General features: G+C 35.2%; 1 protein-coding gene and 1 long non-coding RNA gene across 3 annotated transcripts in view; one reads left to right on the top strand and one right to left on the bottom strand.

The window, feature by feature from the left end:
• The window catches only part of LOC106538570 (uncharacterized), a 73,464-nt gene that overhangs the window by 24,393 nt on the left and 29,976 nt on the right, over positions 1 to 19,095 (bottom strand). The window contains exon 3 of one of the 2 annotated variants that reach the window (XR_015698011.1): positions 5,079 to 5,211. The exons of the other annotated variant lie outside the window; for it this stretch is intronic. This is a non-coding gene — a long non-coding RNA (uncharacterized LOC106538570). The remainder of the gene's footprint in view (positions 1 to 5,078; positions 5,212 to 19,095) is intronic. 2 annotated transcript variants of the gene reach the window in all.
• Positions 1 to 19,095, top strand: part of AGTR1 (angiotensin II receptor type 1) — a 37,039-nt gene that overhangs the window by 6,724 nt on the left and 11,220 nt on the right. The window lies entirely within an intron of this gene.

Genomic DNA, 19,095 nt, shown 5'->3' with positions numbered 1-19,095 from the left:
GATCAAAGAAGAATTGCTGCCTTTGAACTGTGGTGCTGGTGAAAGTTACTGCATATATCATGGACAGCCAGAGTAACTAACAGAGAGCTGCTAAATCATATAAAATAAGACACATCATTAGAAGCTAAAATCATAAGGTTATGTCTGATTTACTTTGGCCATGTTATGCATGCAATTTCATTGGAGAAGTCAGTGATGCTAGGAATGGTTAGAGGAACAAGAAGAAGGGGCAAGCAAAGAACATGCTAGCTTGATAGCATCAAATCTGATACAAAGATGAGCATCCAACAACTGAAAGAAGTTGTGCTTGACAGGGTAGCATGCAGAGCACTTGCTTATAAAGTCAACAAAAGTCAAACATGACTGAATGGTTACAACAATAACAACCAATCAATATTATTTGTGGGTTTTTAAAAACTCATGTTTTTGTAAGTTTCATGTAATTTCCTTAAAAATAAAAGAAGAATGCATTATTGGTGGGCTCCAGTAAATATAACCACCTTGCTTATTTTATTTGTTTATTAGATTTACTATATATCCTATCCATTCAATGCTTTGATGGAGATTTCTATTCATTTTATCACAGCAACAGCAATTCTGTCTTTTGCACTAAAAAGACTATAGGGCTTTCCTTATGTAGTCATTAAAAACTGAACTCAGTTTTGTTTTCTTTACTCATTCTAGTAAGTGTACCTAAAGGATATATGCCCTCCCACCTAAAATAAAATACAGGAAGCATTATCAACTTTATTTAAGGATTCGGAAGATTGTGCCAATAGTGTGCATGTTCCACTTGTATTGGGCTTGGGATGTGGAGGGGGGAAGAAATGGAAAGAGCTTCCACAATACTTTCAGAGGCACACGAGACATGTTTGGGGATAATTCCCAGCTGTTCATGTTTCCCCAGCATTCTCCTTGTGAAATAAAATGTTGTTACATTTTCCTTTGGAAAATGAAAATAATTTATCCGGTCTCCAGCATGTGTTATGATAACACTTTAATGTATATCAATATTTCATTTTTTATAAGGGATGAACGTAATGTGACAGTGAGTTCGAAAAAAGGAAACAGTTTCTAATAAAATTGACTCAGCCTTCTGTTATTTCACAATCATAGGTCAGGTTAATAATAGGGATGTTCTATAAACATACCACGCTACATTTATTTGGTAGATTTATATTTCTATAACCAATCAGAACAAACTAAGGTAATAAAAGCCTATCATTTAAAGACAATTGTAGAACCATTATACAGCCCTAAGCATTTCACTGCTAGGATTAATTTAAAGTGGAAAAAAATGAAAATGAATTTTACATTCAGTGTTACAAAGAATGGATTGCATAAGTAAAGTACCTAGTGAAAGAAATTTTGGAAAACACCTTAAAATTAAATAATGTTCCATTTTTGTTTCTATGCTGTTCCCAACTGGGTGCCCTGAAGTTACATTAGACAGCACCAAAGCAAGATTATTTATCCAGGCAAGATTCCAAGCAAGACTCTTACACAATTCAGAATTTACATTAAAAAATACAGAGAAGGAGATCATTTCTGGGTTGTCAATCACAAATCTTTGTTGTTCAATTTTTAAAAAAAAGTTTTCTCGAATGTCATAGATGTGCCAATGAAAGGAGAAGCAAAATTACTTTCTCCTTAATTTTAAAGCAAAATTTAAAAAAGAAAATTAATCTTAATTTCAGTATTGCATAATACTGCATAAGGTTATATTTCATAATTTGGATATGAAAATATTAATTTATAAAAAGGAAAGTAAATGTTAATTGAATACTCCACCAAAGTATAAACTATGAAATTTAGTAAATGATACCCGCATCATGCCTTTTCTGCAAGATCTAATGGAGCAGGCTGGTGTAACCAGGGAGGAGACATCCCTCAGATAGACCAGGTCCAGGCCATAAAAGGCTTTAAAGGTTAAAATCAGTTCAAGATGGCACTGATGATGGCTGCCTTGTTGAAATGCTCTCTAATGATTTATTTTTTATTATTCTTTGTGATTCACTACAGACCTCATACTTACGAAATCATCTGCTAACCTTAAGTGTTGTACCTTATGAGTCTTGACAAATGTATAAACATGTAAAAAAAATTGTCTTTATGTACACTGAGTCATATGCACCAAAGACAAATTCCTTGTGTGTCCAATTGCACTTGGCCAATAAAGAATTGTATTCTATTCTATTCTAAATCAGCATTTTGAATTGGGTCAGGAAGCAAACTGGCAACCAACCAGCTCATGACGAAATGAAGTGAAACCAATGAAATCTTTCTTATGGACAAGGCTAAGTTGTGGGAATGACCTCATATAATCCATACAAAACTCAGAAATTACTTTGTTTGAAAAAAGGTGAATCCTGCTGAAGACGATAAACCAATCTGCTTTACATAAACAAATATCAAGAAATTCATTATAATTGTTGGAACAAAGTTGAAGATACAAAGTGAATATCAAATCTGAGGAGGAGATGATGGTGGATGGATGGATGGATGGATGGAGATGACATCTAAAAGGAAAAATTATGTGTTTTTCATAATTTTAAGTATTGTATCATAATTACTGACCATCCCACATGCTAGCCAGTGAAGATATTATGCATTATTCATCCTCACCTTCAACTTCATTTAGGTGGGGCAACATCTGAAGGAGAAGGTAATAGGAACTTGGATGTGTGAATATGTACTACACCAGGCAAAGTTTAGGGATAGACAAAAGAAAGGATACCTAACTGCCGTTTCATTTCGAATGGAAAGGTGCATTTGACTATATAGTTGGTAAAATAATTTATTGATTATATAGTCAAGTGAAATGTTAGTTATTACATTGAGCCTTTATGAGGAAAAAGATTTTATTCTCCATTCCCACACTTTCCATAATCTGATTCCTGTATATGTTTGTTTTGCATAAGCATACATTGCAATGAAATAAAGGCTTTCTTGTTTGCATAAAAACAGATGTTAGGATAATATGTGGTGTTATCTTAACATATGGTAGGAATGTATATTATATTTTCATAGATTCTAAGGTTTATTGTAGACTGCACAGTCTGTCCACATAAGATATTATCCAAACATCTGGTAGGCAACATCTGTGAAATACTCCATAGACTTCCAAGCTTTCTTAAAGTGTATCCTTGTTTGCATGTTCTGCTTGCCAGAGTAATTGATTGATGATTTTCTACATTCCTATCCCATTGCAGTCAAGAGACTCTTTGCGATTTACATAAAGTATATCAGCCAAATAAAACACCCACAATATAAAAACTATAGACACCTCCACACAAACAAAAAACAGAGTTGCAGTTGCATGTAAAGCTGAAAGAGAGCTGGGTGGGTGGGAGGTTCCATTTTGATGTAATACACCTAGTGAGTCCTATCCTGTAAAAAACAACATAATCTGAAAGCATATCTATGTGATTATGTATTTTATTTATTTGTGTTTTCTATACCGGTTTATCGATAACACAGAGTCCAAAAGCCTTTCCATACGACTGGACATATACCATTGGGAGCGGACACTACTCCTGATTCAACATCTGAATGCAGTAGTCATTCTTGAATTAGATTTTGATCAAATAGCTCTAATTCAACCATATCTGGAGGAAAACCACTGTTTTTCCATCCCATCTCTATAGGTGGCTTAGTGGCTAAGTCAACAGTTTGGTGGTTCGAATCCCTAGTACAGGTCTCCTGAGTGAGCAGTAACTCTGTTATTGTTAAGTATTCTTCAGTCAATGTTTCATTGCAACATGAAGAACCATAAAAATTGAGGGCAAGGGCTTTATTATGGCAAATTTAATCTGGAGTGTGATAAAATGAACACTAAGATTGTAGTTATTATTGACATAGATTTTATTCAAGTCCATTCCCTACTTTGTTCTCTTTTTGTAATGAAATTCCTCTTTTATTTTGACTTATGACTATACTCTTCAATGCTGGTTTTTTATTTTTTTAAAAATCAGATTTGGAATGTTGATTTAAAACTAGATATATTCACTATTCAGTAGCAGACATTAATATGCAATTTGTTGCTGATAATTTATTAGACTTATTATGTATAATGTGCATTTAGGCATTTTCTGTTTCAAAATATAAAGAGCTAGAATTTTGTACTGTACTTTGTCCATTGGCTAGTAAAATGATAAATTGCAAAAGACTTAATTATCAATAGCAAATTACAAGTGTAGTAAATTTGCAAAAATAAGCAAAAGTTGTTCAGAATGCTTAGTGAAAGAACATTAAATATTCAGCATGTGTCAATGATAATGATGAGTGATCTAATTTTGGCTTATTGGAGTTGCTACAGCAGAAATCCAAGATTTTTGTGGTACAAAACACGCTGAACCCAATTTTATAAGCTCCTTTTCTATGGAGAATTATAAGCTATAATTTAAAAAATATAATCATTTGGGTTGTCATTTGTGTATCAATGAAGGAGGAGGAGAAGTAAAATTGATCATATTCTCCAAAGTGCACTTGAATAAAGAGAAGACCAGATTAAGCTCACTAGTTATCAGTGGGTTTTTTCCTTGAGTCCAACTGATTTATTATTATGCTACAATAATTTATCTTTAAAATGTCCCATGAATGTTGCTATTTTTGTTTGCTTATTAATCTCAATAGAAAATTATTCCAATTTTAATAGCAGCCAAGAAAATTTTTGTAGCAATAAAGCAAAATGAAATGTTTTCTTTTGCTTATCATCGTTGGGAAAACATCACTGGATCATTTCATAGTCAATAAAATAGCATCTTTCATACCAATGGTGGGTTTCAATTTTTTTTGCTACTGGTTCAGTGGGCGTGGCTGGGTGGAAAGAGGTCATTGACTGAATGGGCATGGTCAACTTGACATCACTCATGCTCATACCCACTCAGTCACATGACCACCACCCCCCATCAAGCCACAGCCACAGAAAAAAGTAGGATTTTTTTTTTTAATTTCTACCTATCTGCCTGCATGCCGCCCCGCCCTCCCTTTACCAGTCACACGCGTTGCCCCATTTTCCCTCCTTCAATGGTCCCCCCCCTAGTCCCGCTCCCCCCCTCTTTGTTCAGGCTGCTTACCTTCCTCCCGTGGTGGCTGGTCCGGACTCCGGAAGGCAAGCTAACCTCGGGTAGTTTTCGGCGGCCCCCAGCCAGCTTCCAATTTGGGGAAGTAGTTGACAAAGAAGCCTCCCAGCCACCACCTCTTGCAAGTCTGAGGGGAGTAATGCAAGAGGTAATGGGGTGTGTGAAGAACAAGATGGCAACAACAGTGGCTTTTTCGGTGACCTCCCCTCCTTCCGTGCATGCATGACAGAGATCCAAAGACCAGCTGGCCAGCAGGAGGAACACACACATATGTTGTGGAGCTGGGCTAGTGTGATGGCTGGCGTGCCCTAGAGCAGTGGTTCCCAAACTTGACAACTTTAAGACTTGTGGACTTCAACTCCCAGCTCTGCTGGCTGGAGAATTCTGGGAGTTGAAGTCCACAAGTCTTAAAGTTGCCAAGTTTGGGAACCACTGCCCTAGAGAGATCTCTGTGTGCCACCTGTGGCATGTATACCATAGATTCTCCAACACAGATGTAGATCTTTGTGATTGGTCTCCAGCTAATTCTCTTTAACATATTTATATTTTCATATAACCTGAATGTTTCTTTCCACCCACCCTTTAATTTTAGGTCCATAACAAAGAAGCCATTAAGAAACCTCTGGCTAATTCTGCTGCTCTTATTTTTTTTAATATTTTATGCTCCGGGCACTTTTAAACAGCCTTTTTATCATTTTTAGAAAATATATATAAGTAAGGTTTCTCCAGCTGAGCAGTTGTCATATGTCATAAGGCTAAAGTCACTAGGAAGTTCATCTTGCATACACATCTTATCCATCTCTTTTTATTCAGGACCTGATGGGAGGGGAAAAATGTTGAGGATTGTTTTGAAATATTATAAATATCTCCTAATGCTAGAATTTTATTTTAAACTGATTTAAATTACCCTTCATTATAAGTGATCTACAGTGTGGCATGATAGCACAACCCCCCCCCAACCCAAAAAACAATCTGAAATTTGAAGGTTTAAAATGTACCAAATTATATAGCTTACAATCTACCTATGTATAACATCAGTTTTGTTTCCTACAGTATAACTGATTTTGGGGAAGAAAAATTATACAACATATTACATCATTTCATTGAGTTAATCATACATGATCTATTACAGCAAAAATGATCTAACAGGCTTTTAATTATTGAGTGTGCAACACTTTTTTGCTTTATAAATTTGCTTTCTCTTTCTACAGAGAGAGCTAGAATCCTTCTGAAATGTGATCATATTGTTTGCTTGTATACACCTATATACAGCCCTATCCTATGCATGTTTCTCTCTTGGACTCAATAATATATAACTCTCAAAACCTATTGCTTAAATCTGTGATGGTGAGCCTATGGAATGCATGCCAGAGTAGCACATAACGTTCTCTCTGTGGGCACATGAGCCATTGCCCCAGTTCAGCTCTGCTGAACCTCCCACCAGCCAGATGGTTTTTGGGTCTCTGCTGTGCATATGGGAGGGGGGCAGAGCACATGCAGGAGGTCTGCATGCACACACGCATTGCATTTAGGGGGTTTAGACATGCTCTTTGGGCACTCGGTCTGGAAAAGGTTAGCCATCACTGGCTTAACATCTTAAAGAAATCCAGGAATGTGTACAAGACAAACACTATTTTTTAAAATAAAAAAAACCCATGTAATATGGCCAGGTATTCAACAATAAAAATACCATCAATGGGAAAGTGTCTCAGAGTCAACAAAGAGTGTGTGAATGGAACACCAACCCCTTTTAATGAGTTGCATGTTGTGCATGTGAGTTGTAATTCACTCACACGTCACCTTGACTTTTTTTATGCACCCTGCAGATGTCAACATTATAAGCACTAAAGCATGATGCAGATATTATTATTTATGTAGTCACTTGCTTTCTCGAGTGCCATGTTTCCTTAAAAACCACTTTGTATTCTGAATATGCCAATGCTGTTACAGAGCATTCTGTGATGAATTCATTCTTGCTATCAGCCTCAGAAAGTATTGAGAGTCTTTGGAAACAAAGTCCAATAATTTCTGCAGAGGCACATGTTGCCTTACCATACGGAAAAATTGAAAATACAGATGTTGCATTAATGTATGAATAAACTAGGTGGCATTATTTTTATGCATTTTATTTTTTTATCTTGTTTGCTATTTGAACGTAGAAGTCACATAATACTGAGTATTCAACATGAATATTCCAGTGGTGTGTTCATATCGGTTCAGCCTGGTTCAGCCGAACTAGTAGTGATATGCCGGCCTGGGTCACAGAACCGGCAGCGACCCAGGCTGGCCACGCCTCCGAACCGGTTTCCCAGTCATCACCATCTTGTTTTGGAGTTCTGCGCATGCGCAGAACAATTTCTATTAAACTGTCCATGTGCATGGAGTGCGCACAAAGCATGCACACGAGCAAACCAGCAGTAATGCCAGCTAGAATTCATGCCTGGAACAGTCTATTACACTTTTGTTTTTAATGAAGACCTCTCATCAGGAAAACTCAGTATTTATTCAATTTTCCAATGGTCATCAGTATTTATAAGTAGAAACACAGTTCTTAGGAAAGCATTTTAATGCAGTATCTATATTTACAATATTTTATTGCAGATACATCTTCACTGTAAAATATGTCAGTGCCTGCCATTCTCGACTTTATAAACACTTTTATATGTTATCCTTTGCAAAATTCTCAACTGATCCTCATGCCAATCCATTTCAGATCCCATTAAAGATGTGTGCCTTGTAGAGAAAGTTGAATGGAAGAATAAACGTTCTGCAGTGATGTTCTGCTTTTCCTGACTTTTGCCTTTTTGTGATTTGTCCATATTTAACAAATTCTCTCTCACTGAAATCGGACAAGAAATACATTTATTTCAATTATAAGGCTAAGCAGTTTATTCGTGAGGAGAAGCAGGTTTCAGTCTGAGAATCCCAAAACCTTTTGTGTGCACAAATATATAGTTTCACTAGGGATGATGGCACCACTTACAGCAATATAGATGGGAAGGCCTGGCTGAACTTTCCTAAAAACTAAAAACTGAACAGAGAAAAGAAGATGTTGGATTGAAGTTTTCTTTTTCTTTTAAAGAACAAGAAAGAAAAGGCTTGTTCTTGTTCTTATTCTTGTTCACAGAGAGTAACAAAGGAGTATGGGAGGAGAGAAGTAGCAAAGTAACATATATTGTATAACAAGGGAGGAGGTAGAGAAGAATATGAGGGTCTCTAGGAGTACCATATGTCAAAGCCTAGAATCTTTTGCCCAGAGCCTTCTCATCCTTGGTAGTACCATTACTCCTCCCCTCTCCTCCTCCCATTTTGAAGCTCCAACACTGGAAAAATACAGAGTGCAGAAGATTTCAGAACAAATGAAGATTTTTTTCCCCTCTTCAAGGTTGGAGCATCATCTCTCCCTGCAGTAGGACAATCTATCTATTTTATAATTTCTGAAGCATCTTCTCAGGATCATTTATAAGCAAAACACTTGAAATATTAATTTTAAAATAAAAAGTTTAACTTTGGTCTGTATTCCCAAACTTCACACGTCCTCTGAAGTAGGGGGTTGATGTGATTTCATACTAAGAACTAACTGCAAATACTTCAGTAGAGATTAGAGGGTTTGAAAATAACATTTCAACCATATTGGAATATTTATACATGTTTGGAAGGCCATCTGCAAGGGAAGAAATAAGAAACTGCGACACTTTGTGGGTTTTAAAATTTATTGAGTTCAGTTTTCAGTACAATTTTAAACAATTCATATTGTATATGGACTCAGAAAAACGATTTATGTTTGTACTTTCTTCTGGCCTTTAAGTTAATGAGTCAGAAGAACTGTTTTACATTTTTCATAATAAAATTAATAACTTTAGGAAAAGGATATTAATAGTTGCAAAAAGGAACAAGGTTTTCAGCAACAGTTTGAGAAGTAAATTGATACAGTATTTAAAACATCTGCATGGAAAAATGAGAAATTGCAAGAATGATAAAATATACTTTGATAGAAATCTATGAAATATAATGATCTAGGACATTTGAAAATCAAGAGTGGTATTGTCTAATTTTCCAAAATTGCTTTGGGATTTTTGTTTTAAAAATGCCGGAAAATTTTTCTCTAAATATTCTGCAAAGATTTTGGCACTTTTTCATATGTTGGTTGCCCTGGTGGACAAGATAATCCCTCCCACAAAAAAAAATCCTTTATATTCAGCTAATATTTCCAATATGTAAGCAAGCAGGTTACAATGTATTTATTTATTCATCATTTTGATGTAGCAATCCAACTCTGGTGTCTTACAATGTGAAGAATTTATATTTTATGATGTGTCATGAATATAAAGTCTAAAACTAGACTTTACAACCAATTTGCTTTAGTCCAGTAGGATGCACTTTAATTTAACTTAATTGGATGTAATCAAAATGCTCCATGTTGACTAATGAATACTTAGTAAGATTGGTCTATTTGTTGTTAGCAACCCCCAAAATATTTCCCTGTGATAGAATTTGACTATGTACCAGCAGAATACATCACAGCTATGTTTAAGGAAATATGCTTTAGCCTGCTCTCTCAATTGGCATTTTAAACACCTTTCACAATAGCATTTCTAATTTAGTGCAGTGACATTTTCAAATGAAAATTTCCAGTGCTGAACTATAGCATGGAATCTAATGTGGTATTGGTCAATTTAGAGAGTTTCCATAAAAACTAGAGAAATATTTGTGATTACAGGGGCTAATATAATATGTCATCTATCATCTATCAATTATCTGATTTATATGGCTGCTCATCTCACTGTAAGGACTAACACTTAATGTAAACACAATATAATAACATTACATGGAAGTTTTGTTTGCATAGTCACACCCATTTTGATATCATTAATTGCCCTCGTTGACACATCAGTTCGAGAGAGATACTTTTTAATACTTTTTAAAAGTATATCATCATTTCCTTCCTTTCCTTTCCTACACCTAGCAGCTGTATTGTCCATGGCATTGGGGATGAGTAGCCAACCTCATTCCAGAGGTGGTACCACTGCAAGTAGAAGTAAAACTAAAAGACATTGCAAGGGAGGGAAGATTTGCTTGCTTACCAGAATTTTGGTTGCTAAGTGGGTCACTAGATTACTGATTTTATGACCATTTTACCACAGACATTAAGCAAATCACATGTTCATTAAGTGAATCATGCAATTATTAAGCAAATCTGACTTCCCCAGTTGACTTTGCTTGATGGAAGCCAGGTGAGGCTGTCCTAATTTTGAACCATCACTAAACTAACAGTCATGAGGCAAGGACTACCCATAATTATTAAAAGTATGCTATTCCTAAAAACATCTGAGAAATGTTTTCTGCCCACAACTAAATATTGAAATAGCCATTTCAGAATGTTATTACTCATGAGGAACCTCTTCCAAAGCAAAGTGAGCCAAACATGTCATGCTTGCTTGCACCTGCAGTGTAGAATTGTTTTTCATCTGCGCTGCCTAAAATTTTCTTCATCCCGTTAACTTATTTCTTTTGCCGGCCATTGGCTATACTTCAGACTTAGCACGTTGGAGATTAATTTTCTCTTGAAATCTTTGTTTATGCAGACAATCTGAATAGGATTCAGTTGGCAAAACAGCAAAAATAGGGGATGAGAAAGGGGAGCAAATAAATATCTGATTTCTTTATCTAAAACCTGACATTGAAGATGAATCCACCCTGCCAAAAGAAAGATAAGACAGAAAAAACTCATTTGCCTTCTATACTATTTTTCAGTAAGCGTCAGCCTATTCTCTCACAGTACATTTGGGAGGGGGGGAGTTGGGGAAAAATCTGGTATTCCTCTGACATAAATGTAGTAGATTCAGCGCAGATGATGTGACTGGAAACAAGTGCAATCCAATATAGGTAGTCCCCAACTTACAACCATTCGGAGTTACAGTGGCCCTGAAAAAGTGACTTATTACCATTTTTCTTACTTATGATCCATGGTCATGAGATTTACATCCGGATGCTTGGCAACTGACTCACATTTATGATTGCAGTGTCCTGGGATCGTGTGATGCCTTTTGTGATCTTCTGACAAGCAAAGTCACTGTGGAAACCAGATTCACTCAACTGTTATTATTAGTAATATTATTAATTTAACCACTGCAGTTGATTCACTTAACAAATGTGGCAAGAAAAGTTGTAAAATGGGCAAAACCTCACTTAACAACTTTCTCACTTAGCAGCATAAATTTTGTGTTCAATTGGGGTCATAAATTGAGGACTATTTGTATTTGGAATTATCTTGTTATGCATTAATACATCTGATTAGAGATGCTCACTTTTTGCTCTCCCATCATCTACCTTATTATTTTTATTAAATTTTTACCTCACTGAACTCTAGTAACTCTCAGAAAAGATTTGTGGTTCTTGACTATAAGTTGTTTTATTGAAGTATTACATTTATATTCCATCTCTTCTTAAATGTACAAACCTGTGTACAGTCACCAGAACTTAGACGAGACTATGAGGCCCTTGCTTCATGCAGAAATGCAGATTAATGCCTCCCATACAGATTGCTGACTAGTGTATGCTTGAACAAAATAGAGGAGGCACACACACACACACACACACACACACACAAATACATTTACACACCCTGCTCATCTCTGCCAATCAATCCACTATTAGACTTTTCTCACCATTTTTTCTACCATTCAATCAGAAACCATTGTATTTTATTGATTGTGGGCCATCAACTTTAAGTGATCACATAGTTTTTCTCCATGATAGTATGTACTTAACCTTTGAATATACTCATACAAACAAAATCCTAAAGAAATATAACAAATGTATGTAAAATTAAGCCCTTTCTTTTAATACTGAAGCCTCAGTCATATTCAGTTCTTTCTAATCCCCAACTGCTTTCAACTTAAATAAAAATTCTTATCACAAATGTCCTCCTTATCTTTTAGCTTTAGTTGTGCTTTATCAGTCCATTTCAGCACACAAACTGAACTCCTGACCATGTGCTTCCAAGTCAAATGTATTTAAAATATGTAATCGTGTTCAAATTCTCTTAATCCAGAAAACATTGGTACATATTTTCAGATAAATTTGCCTAGAATTAGTCACTATTTCCTCACCCTCTCCGTCTCTTAAAAGTATTCTTAGTTTCTATTATATTTAGGATAATATTCTGAACCATTCTCCCACGTTTAGGCACCCTGGTTCCTTCCAGACATCCTTTATGTTTTTCTTATTGGCCATGCTAGCTGCAGCTAATAGAAACTGAAGTTCAAAACATCTGGATGCCAGCATGTCATCTATTGCTACATGCAATTTTGGGGTGTGGCAGTGCTGTTACACATGAATGCAGCTTCATGAAAAAAAATACACATCGTGAGTATTGGCAAAAATACAATTTAAAAATCGGGATTTTCCGTTCATGGCTTTAGAGCAATGCTAAAACAAACAAAAACCAGGCATAGGCGTGGTTTGGATGGATGAAAGTGCATTTTTTTCCTAATTCTTATTGGTGACATAATTTTTACTTATGAAATTCCTATATTTGAATGGTGTCAGAAATTGATATATTGTTGTTCTTAACAATACACTAAGGTATCATTAAATTGTTATTCTGTTTGATTGCAACAAGATGTTCAGTCATCCAAGATAAAAATCACTCTTGAATAATCCTCTGTTAAAACCATTGGAAAGAACAGTGCTATCAGAGAGGAGAAATGAGGAATCACAAAACTGGATATGTTTTTAACTCTTACAGATAGGGGGGCAATTTCTAGGAGCACATTTTCACCATATGCACTAAATTCTCACACTTTGCCTTGCCCTGAGAAAATAATTACAAAATACAGCTCAGAACAAATATTGTAACAATGCTAAGAATATATCAGGAAGAGAATTTAATTCCAGCTGCCATCAGATCATTTGTTTTGAACTCAGTTACACATTAACTGTATAGAGCACAATTTGGCTCTTATTTCAACTTTTTGGCTCCTTTGAAAAAGCACAATTAGACTTTTTAAAAAAAATTCCAAAAATCAGTGGAAATACAACAATTTGGTCTGATTTTTTTTTCTTCCATTGTGGTGATAAATTTTAAAGCCACAAATTCTACAAGACTATTCAGATAAATGAGAATTAAACAAATGTTAATGATTGAATCTTCTATTCTATTAACTTTTTTTTGCAAAATATTACTAAAATAGTATACTACTCCAACCATAAGTTGTTTTTTGTGTAATAACAATCAACAGGATACTTAACACGTCTTAATGGAAATCACACATTAACTCTGCTTTAGAGTTAACATAACACACTACGTTATGGAAATAACATCAGTTTCGGAAATAAGTTTGTCTACTAGGGAATTTAATTTGCTTTATAAATCATTTATAGAAAATAATTCCACACATTGATTTGCATCATATCAGAATTTGCTACTTTTACATAAAATGTTAAATATAATGTTTTACCTATTTTTCATAAGGATGGATCTTTTAAAACAGATAGATGTATATGTGGTAGACAATTCTTACTATTTTGGTTACTTTATTAAAGATTGGTTGTTGGTTCTATTCTATTAACAGTTAAGATTATTTTATATATAGCCTTCACCTAATTTTATTTTGAATATCCTTATTCAAATTTCTAATTCTTTTTCATTTATTTTTTTCTACATGTTTGTCTGTTAAATATATATTAAAATAAAGAAAAAAGAAGTAAAGAATTGTTTTAATTGTTTTATTTACAGTTATCTCTAATGGAGTTTTAGGACTAGTTGCTCAATTGCCAAGAATCAAAGCCAATGTTTGGTTAGTTACTCTATTTGCTTGGATAAAGATTAACTTAGATCCAACTGGGATGCTTCCATGCATCTTGTTAATTATACATCAGAGATAGAAAAACAATATAAATAAATTGCTTTCATTCTGTCTCTTACTAAGAATGTATTCCTTTAGGATTAGAAAATGCTAACATTCTTATCATACAGCAGATTTGGGACATGGAATCTCAAAATTATTTAAATCAAATCTCAAAGACATATCGGTTCTTTCAGGGAATCTTGGAAGAGTTTCAAGTGGTTTTCTTGTGCTCACTTAATTATCTCAAGTATTGATAGGCATTTTCTAGAGCCTTCATGAATGTGATTCCCTTGGCGTTTCTGTGTGAATCAGGTAATTGAGTCAATTGTTTTTGTACTTTTACAATGTGAATTTAGTCTAACTGTTGGCTAAGATTCATTAAGTCTTTATTCAACAAGTTCCACCCTGACTAACCTCGTATTCAATATTTAGTCACTAAATAAGACTTTAAAGTTACACACTTATTGTCTAAAGAAATGTGCTATATTCCCATTGCTCATACAGAATTAGTTATGTGCATCTTAGAGTAACTTTTTAAAGACTAAACATATTCACAAATGAAGGCAAATACACATATCCCAGAGTGGATCCTGCATTAAACATATCCTTTATCATTATTCTTTTTCTTTGTTAATTTGCTATTACTCTACTCTTTTTGATAGATTCTACAGACAAAAACAAATAGCATTTTTCTTAGTTTGCTATGCTCCATGGAAGGAAGCCTCAAAATGCAAAGAAGGGAAGGCACTCCCCTCTCCCCAAACATCTTCCATGTACCCTTCAGAAGACCTGGAGAAGGTCAGAACCTTGAGAATTTTTGAACTGCAACTTCCATCAGTGAAAGAATCCTGGCAAATAGCAAGAGTGTATGGCAACTTTGGTTCAAAAAAGTAGGAAAACAGTTCTTAATCTCAATCTCAATCAGATTAGAGGTGGATGGACCTTGGAGGTCTTCTAGTCCAAACCCCTGCTCAACCAGTGATGAGGCACCTACAACTTCTGACAGCAAGCTGTTCCATTGGTTAATTGTCCTGATTGTTAGGAAGTTTCACCTTAGTTTCAGATTGCTTCTCTCCTTGATTATTTCCATCCATTGTTTCTTGTCATGCCTACAGATGCTTTGGAAAATAAGTTGATCCCCCTCTTCATTGTGGCAAGCTCTCAAATACTAGAATACTGCTATCATATCACCCCTAGTCCTTCCTTTCTCTAGACTAGCCAAACCCAAATCCTGCTACCGTTCTTCATATGTTTTAGTCTCCAAGGGTCTAATCATCTTAGTTGCTCTTCTTTGCACTTTTTCCAAAGTCTCAAAAACTTTTTTGTACTGTGGTGACCAAAACTGGATGCAGCTTTGTAAAACGGTACTAATACTTCACATGATTTTGATTATATGCTTCTGTTTATACAACCAAGGATTGTATTCGCTTTTTTTGGCAGCTGCTGCACATTGTTGGCTGATATTTAAGTGATTGTCCAATAGGACTCCAAGGTCCATTTCACAGTTACCATGTTTGAGCCAGGTTTAGCCTATTTGTACTTTGGTTTTCCTGCCTAAGTGTAAAACCTTGCTTTTTTCATGTTAAATTTCATGTTGTTGGATTAAAGCCCATTGTTCAAGTCTTTTTGGAATGCTTTCTCAGCAAATTCTTGCCTGCCTTGAGTATATCTGAAAAAGTATATCTAAAAAAGGCCCATTGTTCAAGACTATCAAGATCTTTTTGGATCCTGAGCTTGTATTCTGGGGTGCTGGCTATTTCTACCAGCTTAGTGTCATTTTACCTAGTATTTATTTACCTAGTGTACCTGTATTTGTACCTGATATTCTATTTACTGAGCATCATTGAACCAAAGGTAGTTATTTTTTTTAACACTTCATTATGTATACTTCCAAATACTCCTGGGACTAAAACGAAGACTTTTTTTCTGCTTTTGCTTTTATAGCTGACTTTGCACTGACAAATGGCATTATTGTTCAATGTTAAAGTTAAAATGATTTTTTTAAATAGCAAACAAAACATCTAGTGGTTAAGATCTCTTGTTACCGCTGTTTTGTTTCCTCTTGCTTTTGAAGTAGGCTTGCCAGGAAACTGATGATTCTACTTGCTTGCTTTTTCCTCGTCAAAGGGATTATGCTCTTATTTTCTAACAATTTTTACATAGAGAAAAAAAACAAAAGGATCATACTGTTGGGTTAGGTCAGGTAATCATTATCTGGAATGTTGACAAAACTTGCAGTTATGTTTGTGATTCAATTGTGGAAAGATCAAATAATGAATTTAATGTGTGCAGGCACAATCCCAAATCTGGAACTACAAATAAAACTTTGATATTGTATGAAATCACCTTAAATCTTGATCTTTAGTAGAGTAATACTGAGCTATGAGTTATCAGTTATAATCCCAAAGGTGATTTTTTTTTCAAGAGGCCACTGGACTTTCTGGTTTTTCTTTGAAAACGTTTCGCTTCTCATCCAAGAGGTTTCTTCAGCTCTGACTGGATAGTGGGGAATGGAAGGATTTATACTTCTTGCAGGCAACTGGTCATTTGCATTCTTTTAGCGAGTCCTTAAGGTCATCTGGAGGTTTATCTCTGTCATCAGGGTCACCTGCGTGGTGCAATTGGATGTGGAGCCTTCTGGAAACTGTTGAAAGGACTGTGTTGTAGACTGGAGATAGATGATGTCATATCCCCCCTCCCCCCTTAACAGAAGGTTGTTCTTTCAAAAGCACTTTTGGACACTCAGGACATGGATGACTGAGAATCTCCATAAGTATGTTATAATGCAAGAAAGAAGGAATTGCAGGACTAGCATATTATCTTACATTTCCTTGAGGAATGTTTTTATTTTTCTGTGGTATCAAGGTCCTTAGTGCTCTTTGAGTTTGGTTGTTTTCTTGTAGACATTTCATTACCTAACTAACATCATCAGTGCTAGGCCAGCATTAGCACTGATGATATTGCCTAGTTTGGTTAATGAAATATGTCTGGCAACCAAGTTCAGAAATCACCAAAGACCCTCATTACAATCCTGATCTACAAATATTCTCCTTCAGTGTTATTACCACATGTGCTATGTTCTATTAATCAATAGCGTACAAATTATGTAACAATTTGACTTTAACTCAAGAAATCAATACAGGAAGTGGCTTTACATCAAATGATCTTGTTATTAATTGATTTCTCTCAATATAATCTATCTACATAAATCAGATGCAGCTCCCAAATTCTTCAAAGTTGTGTTTGGTGCTATCCTGTAATGCTGGTGAAATCTGTGAATTTAGGCATGTTGTGTCCCAGTGAATTGAGTCTATTCTTCTAATAAGAGTTCAATTTGGAGTTCCTTTTAAGGCCTGGTTTCTTCATATTATAGCTACTAAGTAGGCTGTTTTCCTCAGTATGTCATTAATCCTTGCAAGATGGTAACCTAGGTAACTTACATAACAATCTTCTTCCTCTAGAACTATCAAGGTGCTGTTAAAATTGTTCTTAATTCGATACTCAAATCCTCTCTTTAAAATCAGCTTATAAGATCATGTGATTGAAGAAAAACCAGTCTAATACAGTGATTAAGGCACTGAACTAGAAATCAGGAATCCATGAGGTCTAGTCCCACCTGAGGGGCAAGTCGATTGGATGATCTTAGGACAGCCACTAGGAAACTATTTTTGGAAAAAAATGTTTCCATAAAAACTGCATAAACCAATCTATCTAGTCACCAGGATTCAAGACTGGCCCGCGGGCCCACCATACCCAAGAAAGGAAGTAGTTGAAACAGTCAACATCAATGTGTCACACTAGAATGTTAATAAATTTTGCATAGGATGAGTCCCAATATCTTTCAGCTTAGTAAACTTGTCATTTTGCCATCAAGTCTAATATTCAAAAAATCTCTTTTTATATTATTCTTCCTAGTTGCAATCTTTATACTGAATATTTCCTAGTGTACAAAGAATGTGAATAAAAAAAATCCTTATAGCTTTCAGTTTCTACAAATGGGCAAATATATGTGTTGTCAACTCTGGAACAGTGGATACAATACATCTCTGGTGCCATATGTCATATAATGATATCATTTTCTGACACTTCAGGAAATGCATGTTTTTCTTCTGTCACCATCATTTTCTTATTAGAAACTGGGGAAGTGCCCATAGTTGAGTGTTAAATTCTTTTTTTCCCCTCAGCCACTAGTTACACTTATTCCCTTGTTAGACCAGCGATATGCAGTTTCCATTATTTTTCATTCTTTTTTCCAAAGCATTCCTGTTTTTCCCAACCTAGGGGAAATCTGTGGCTTTATTTTCTCTTTCTGAGAATAAATTCCCTATTAGAAGACAAAATATAGGTTCCATAATTAATATAACTATGAGAGATTGTGATGAAAATTTGGAAAAATAACATTTCTGTTTTTCTGGCATGGCATAATGGTGTTTGTGATTCATTATATTACTAGTACAGAAGTTAGGGACTTGTTTAATTTCTGTGAGAATCATAATAATACTCTTTGTAATATGCAGAGATGGTATTCAGCCAGTTCTGACAGATTCTGGAGAACCGGTAGTGGAAATTTTGCGTAGTTCGGAGAACCAGCAAATAGGCTTGCTCCACCCCCGCTGCCTTCCAGCTTATCTTCTTTTGTTGCCCTGAACAGGAGAATGGAGCTGGAAAGCAGGTTAGTAGGGTGGGGAGGGTATGGAGATTTTCTAATAACTTTTCCCCACCATGCCCACCAAGCCATGCCCGCAGAACCAGTAGTAAAAAAATTTGAATCCCATCACTAGTAACATGATATTCATATCCCTCAACTAAAAGGCTAGGACTGATTTGATGTTGAGAGGTAGTTTTTTTAAAATATATTTTTGGAAGAATCTAATTTACCTGGTGCATTTCTGAAAAAAGCACTAAGTTTCAGTCATTATTATTATTTTCTAAAAAATGTTTGACCCACTGGTGTATTTGGAAATAAATGTGAGGCCAGAATCGGAGTCAAATTGAGGTGTTAACTTTCCATATCTTTTAAATTATCTCTTTAGCTATTTATCATAGGTGGAAGTTTGGAGAAGCTCAAATGATGGTGTATCAACATACATAATGCTCTCTGTATATAGCTTATTTTGTTAAGCCATTGCTGTACTAAATTATGGGATTCAATGTGAGAC

Source organism: Thamnophis sirtalis, unplaced genomic scaffold, assembly GCF_051295495.1.
Source record: "Thamnophis sirtalis isolate CommonGarterSnake01/CBP01778 unplaced genomic scaffold, rThaSir2_p1.2 scaffold_11, whole genome shotgun sequence".
Classification (NCBI taxonomy): Eukaryota; Metazoa; Chordata; class Lepidosauria; order Squamata; family Natricidae; genus Thamnophis; species Thamnophis sirtalis.
The sequence above is the reverse complement of the archived record's forward strand: the minus strand, read 5'-3'. Positions and strand labels throughout refer to the sequence as shown.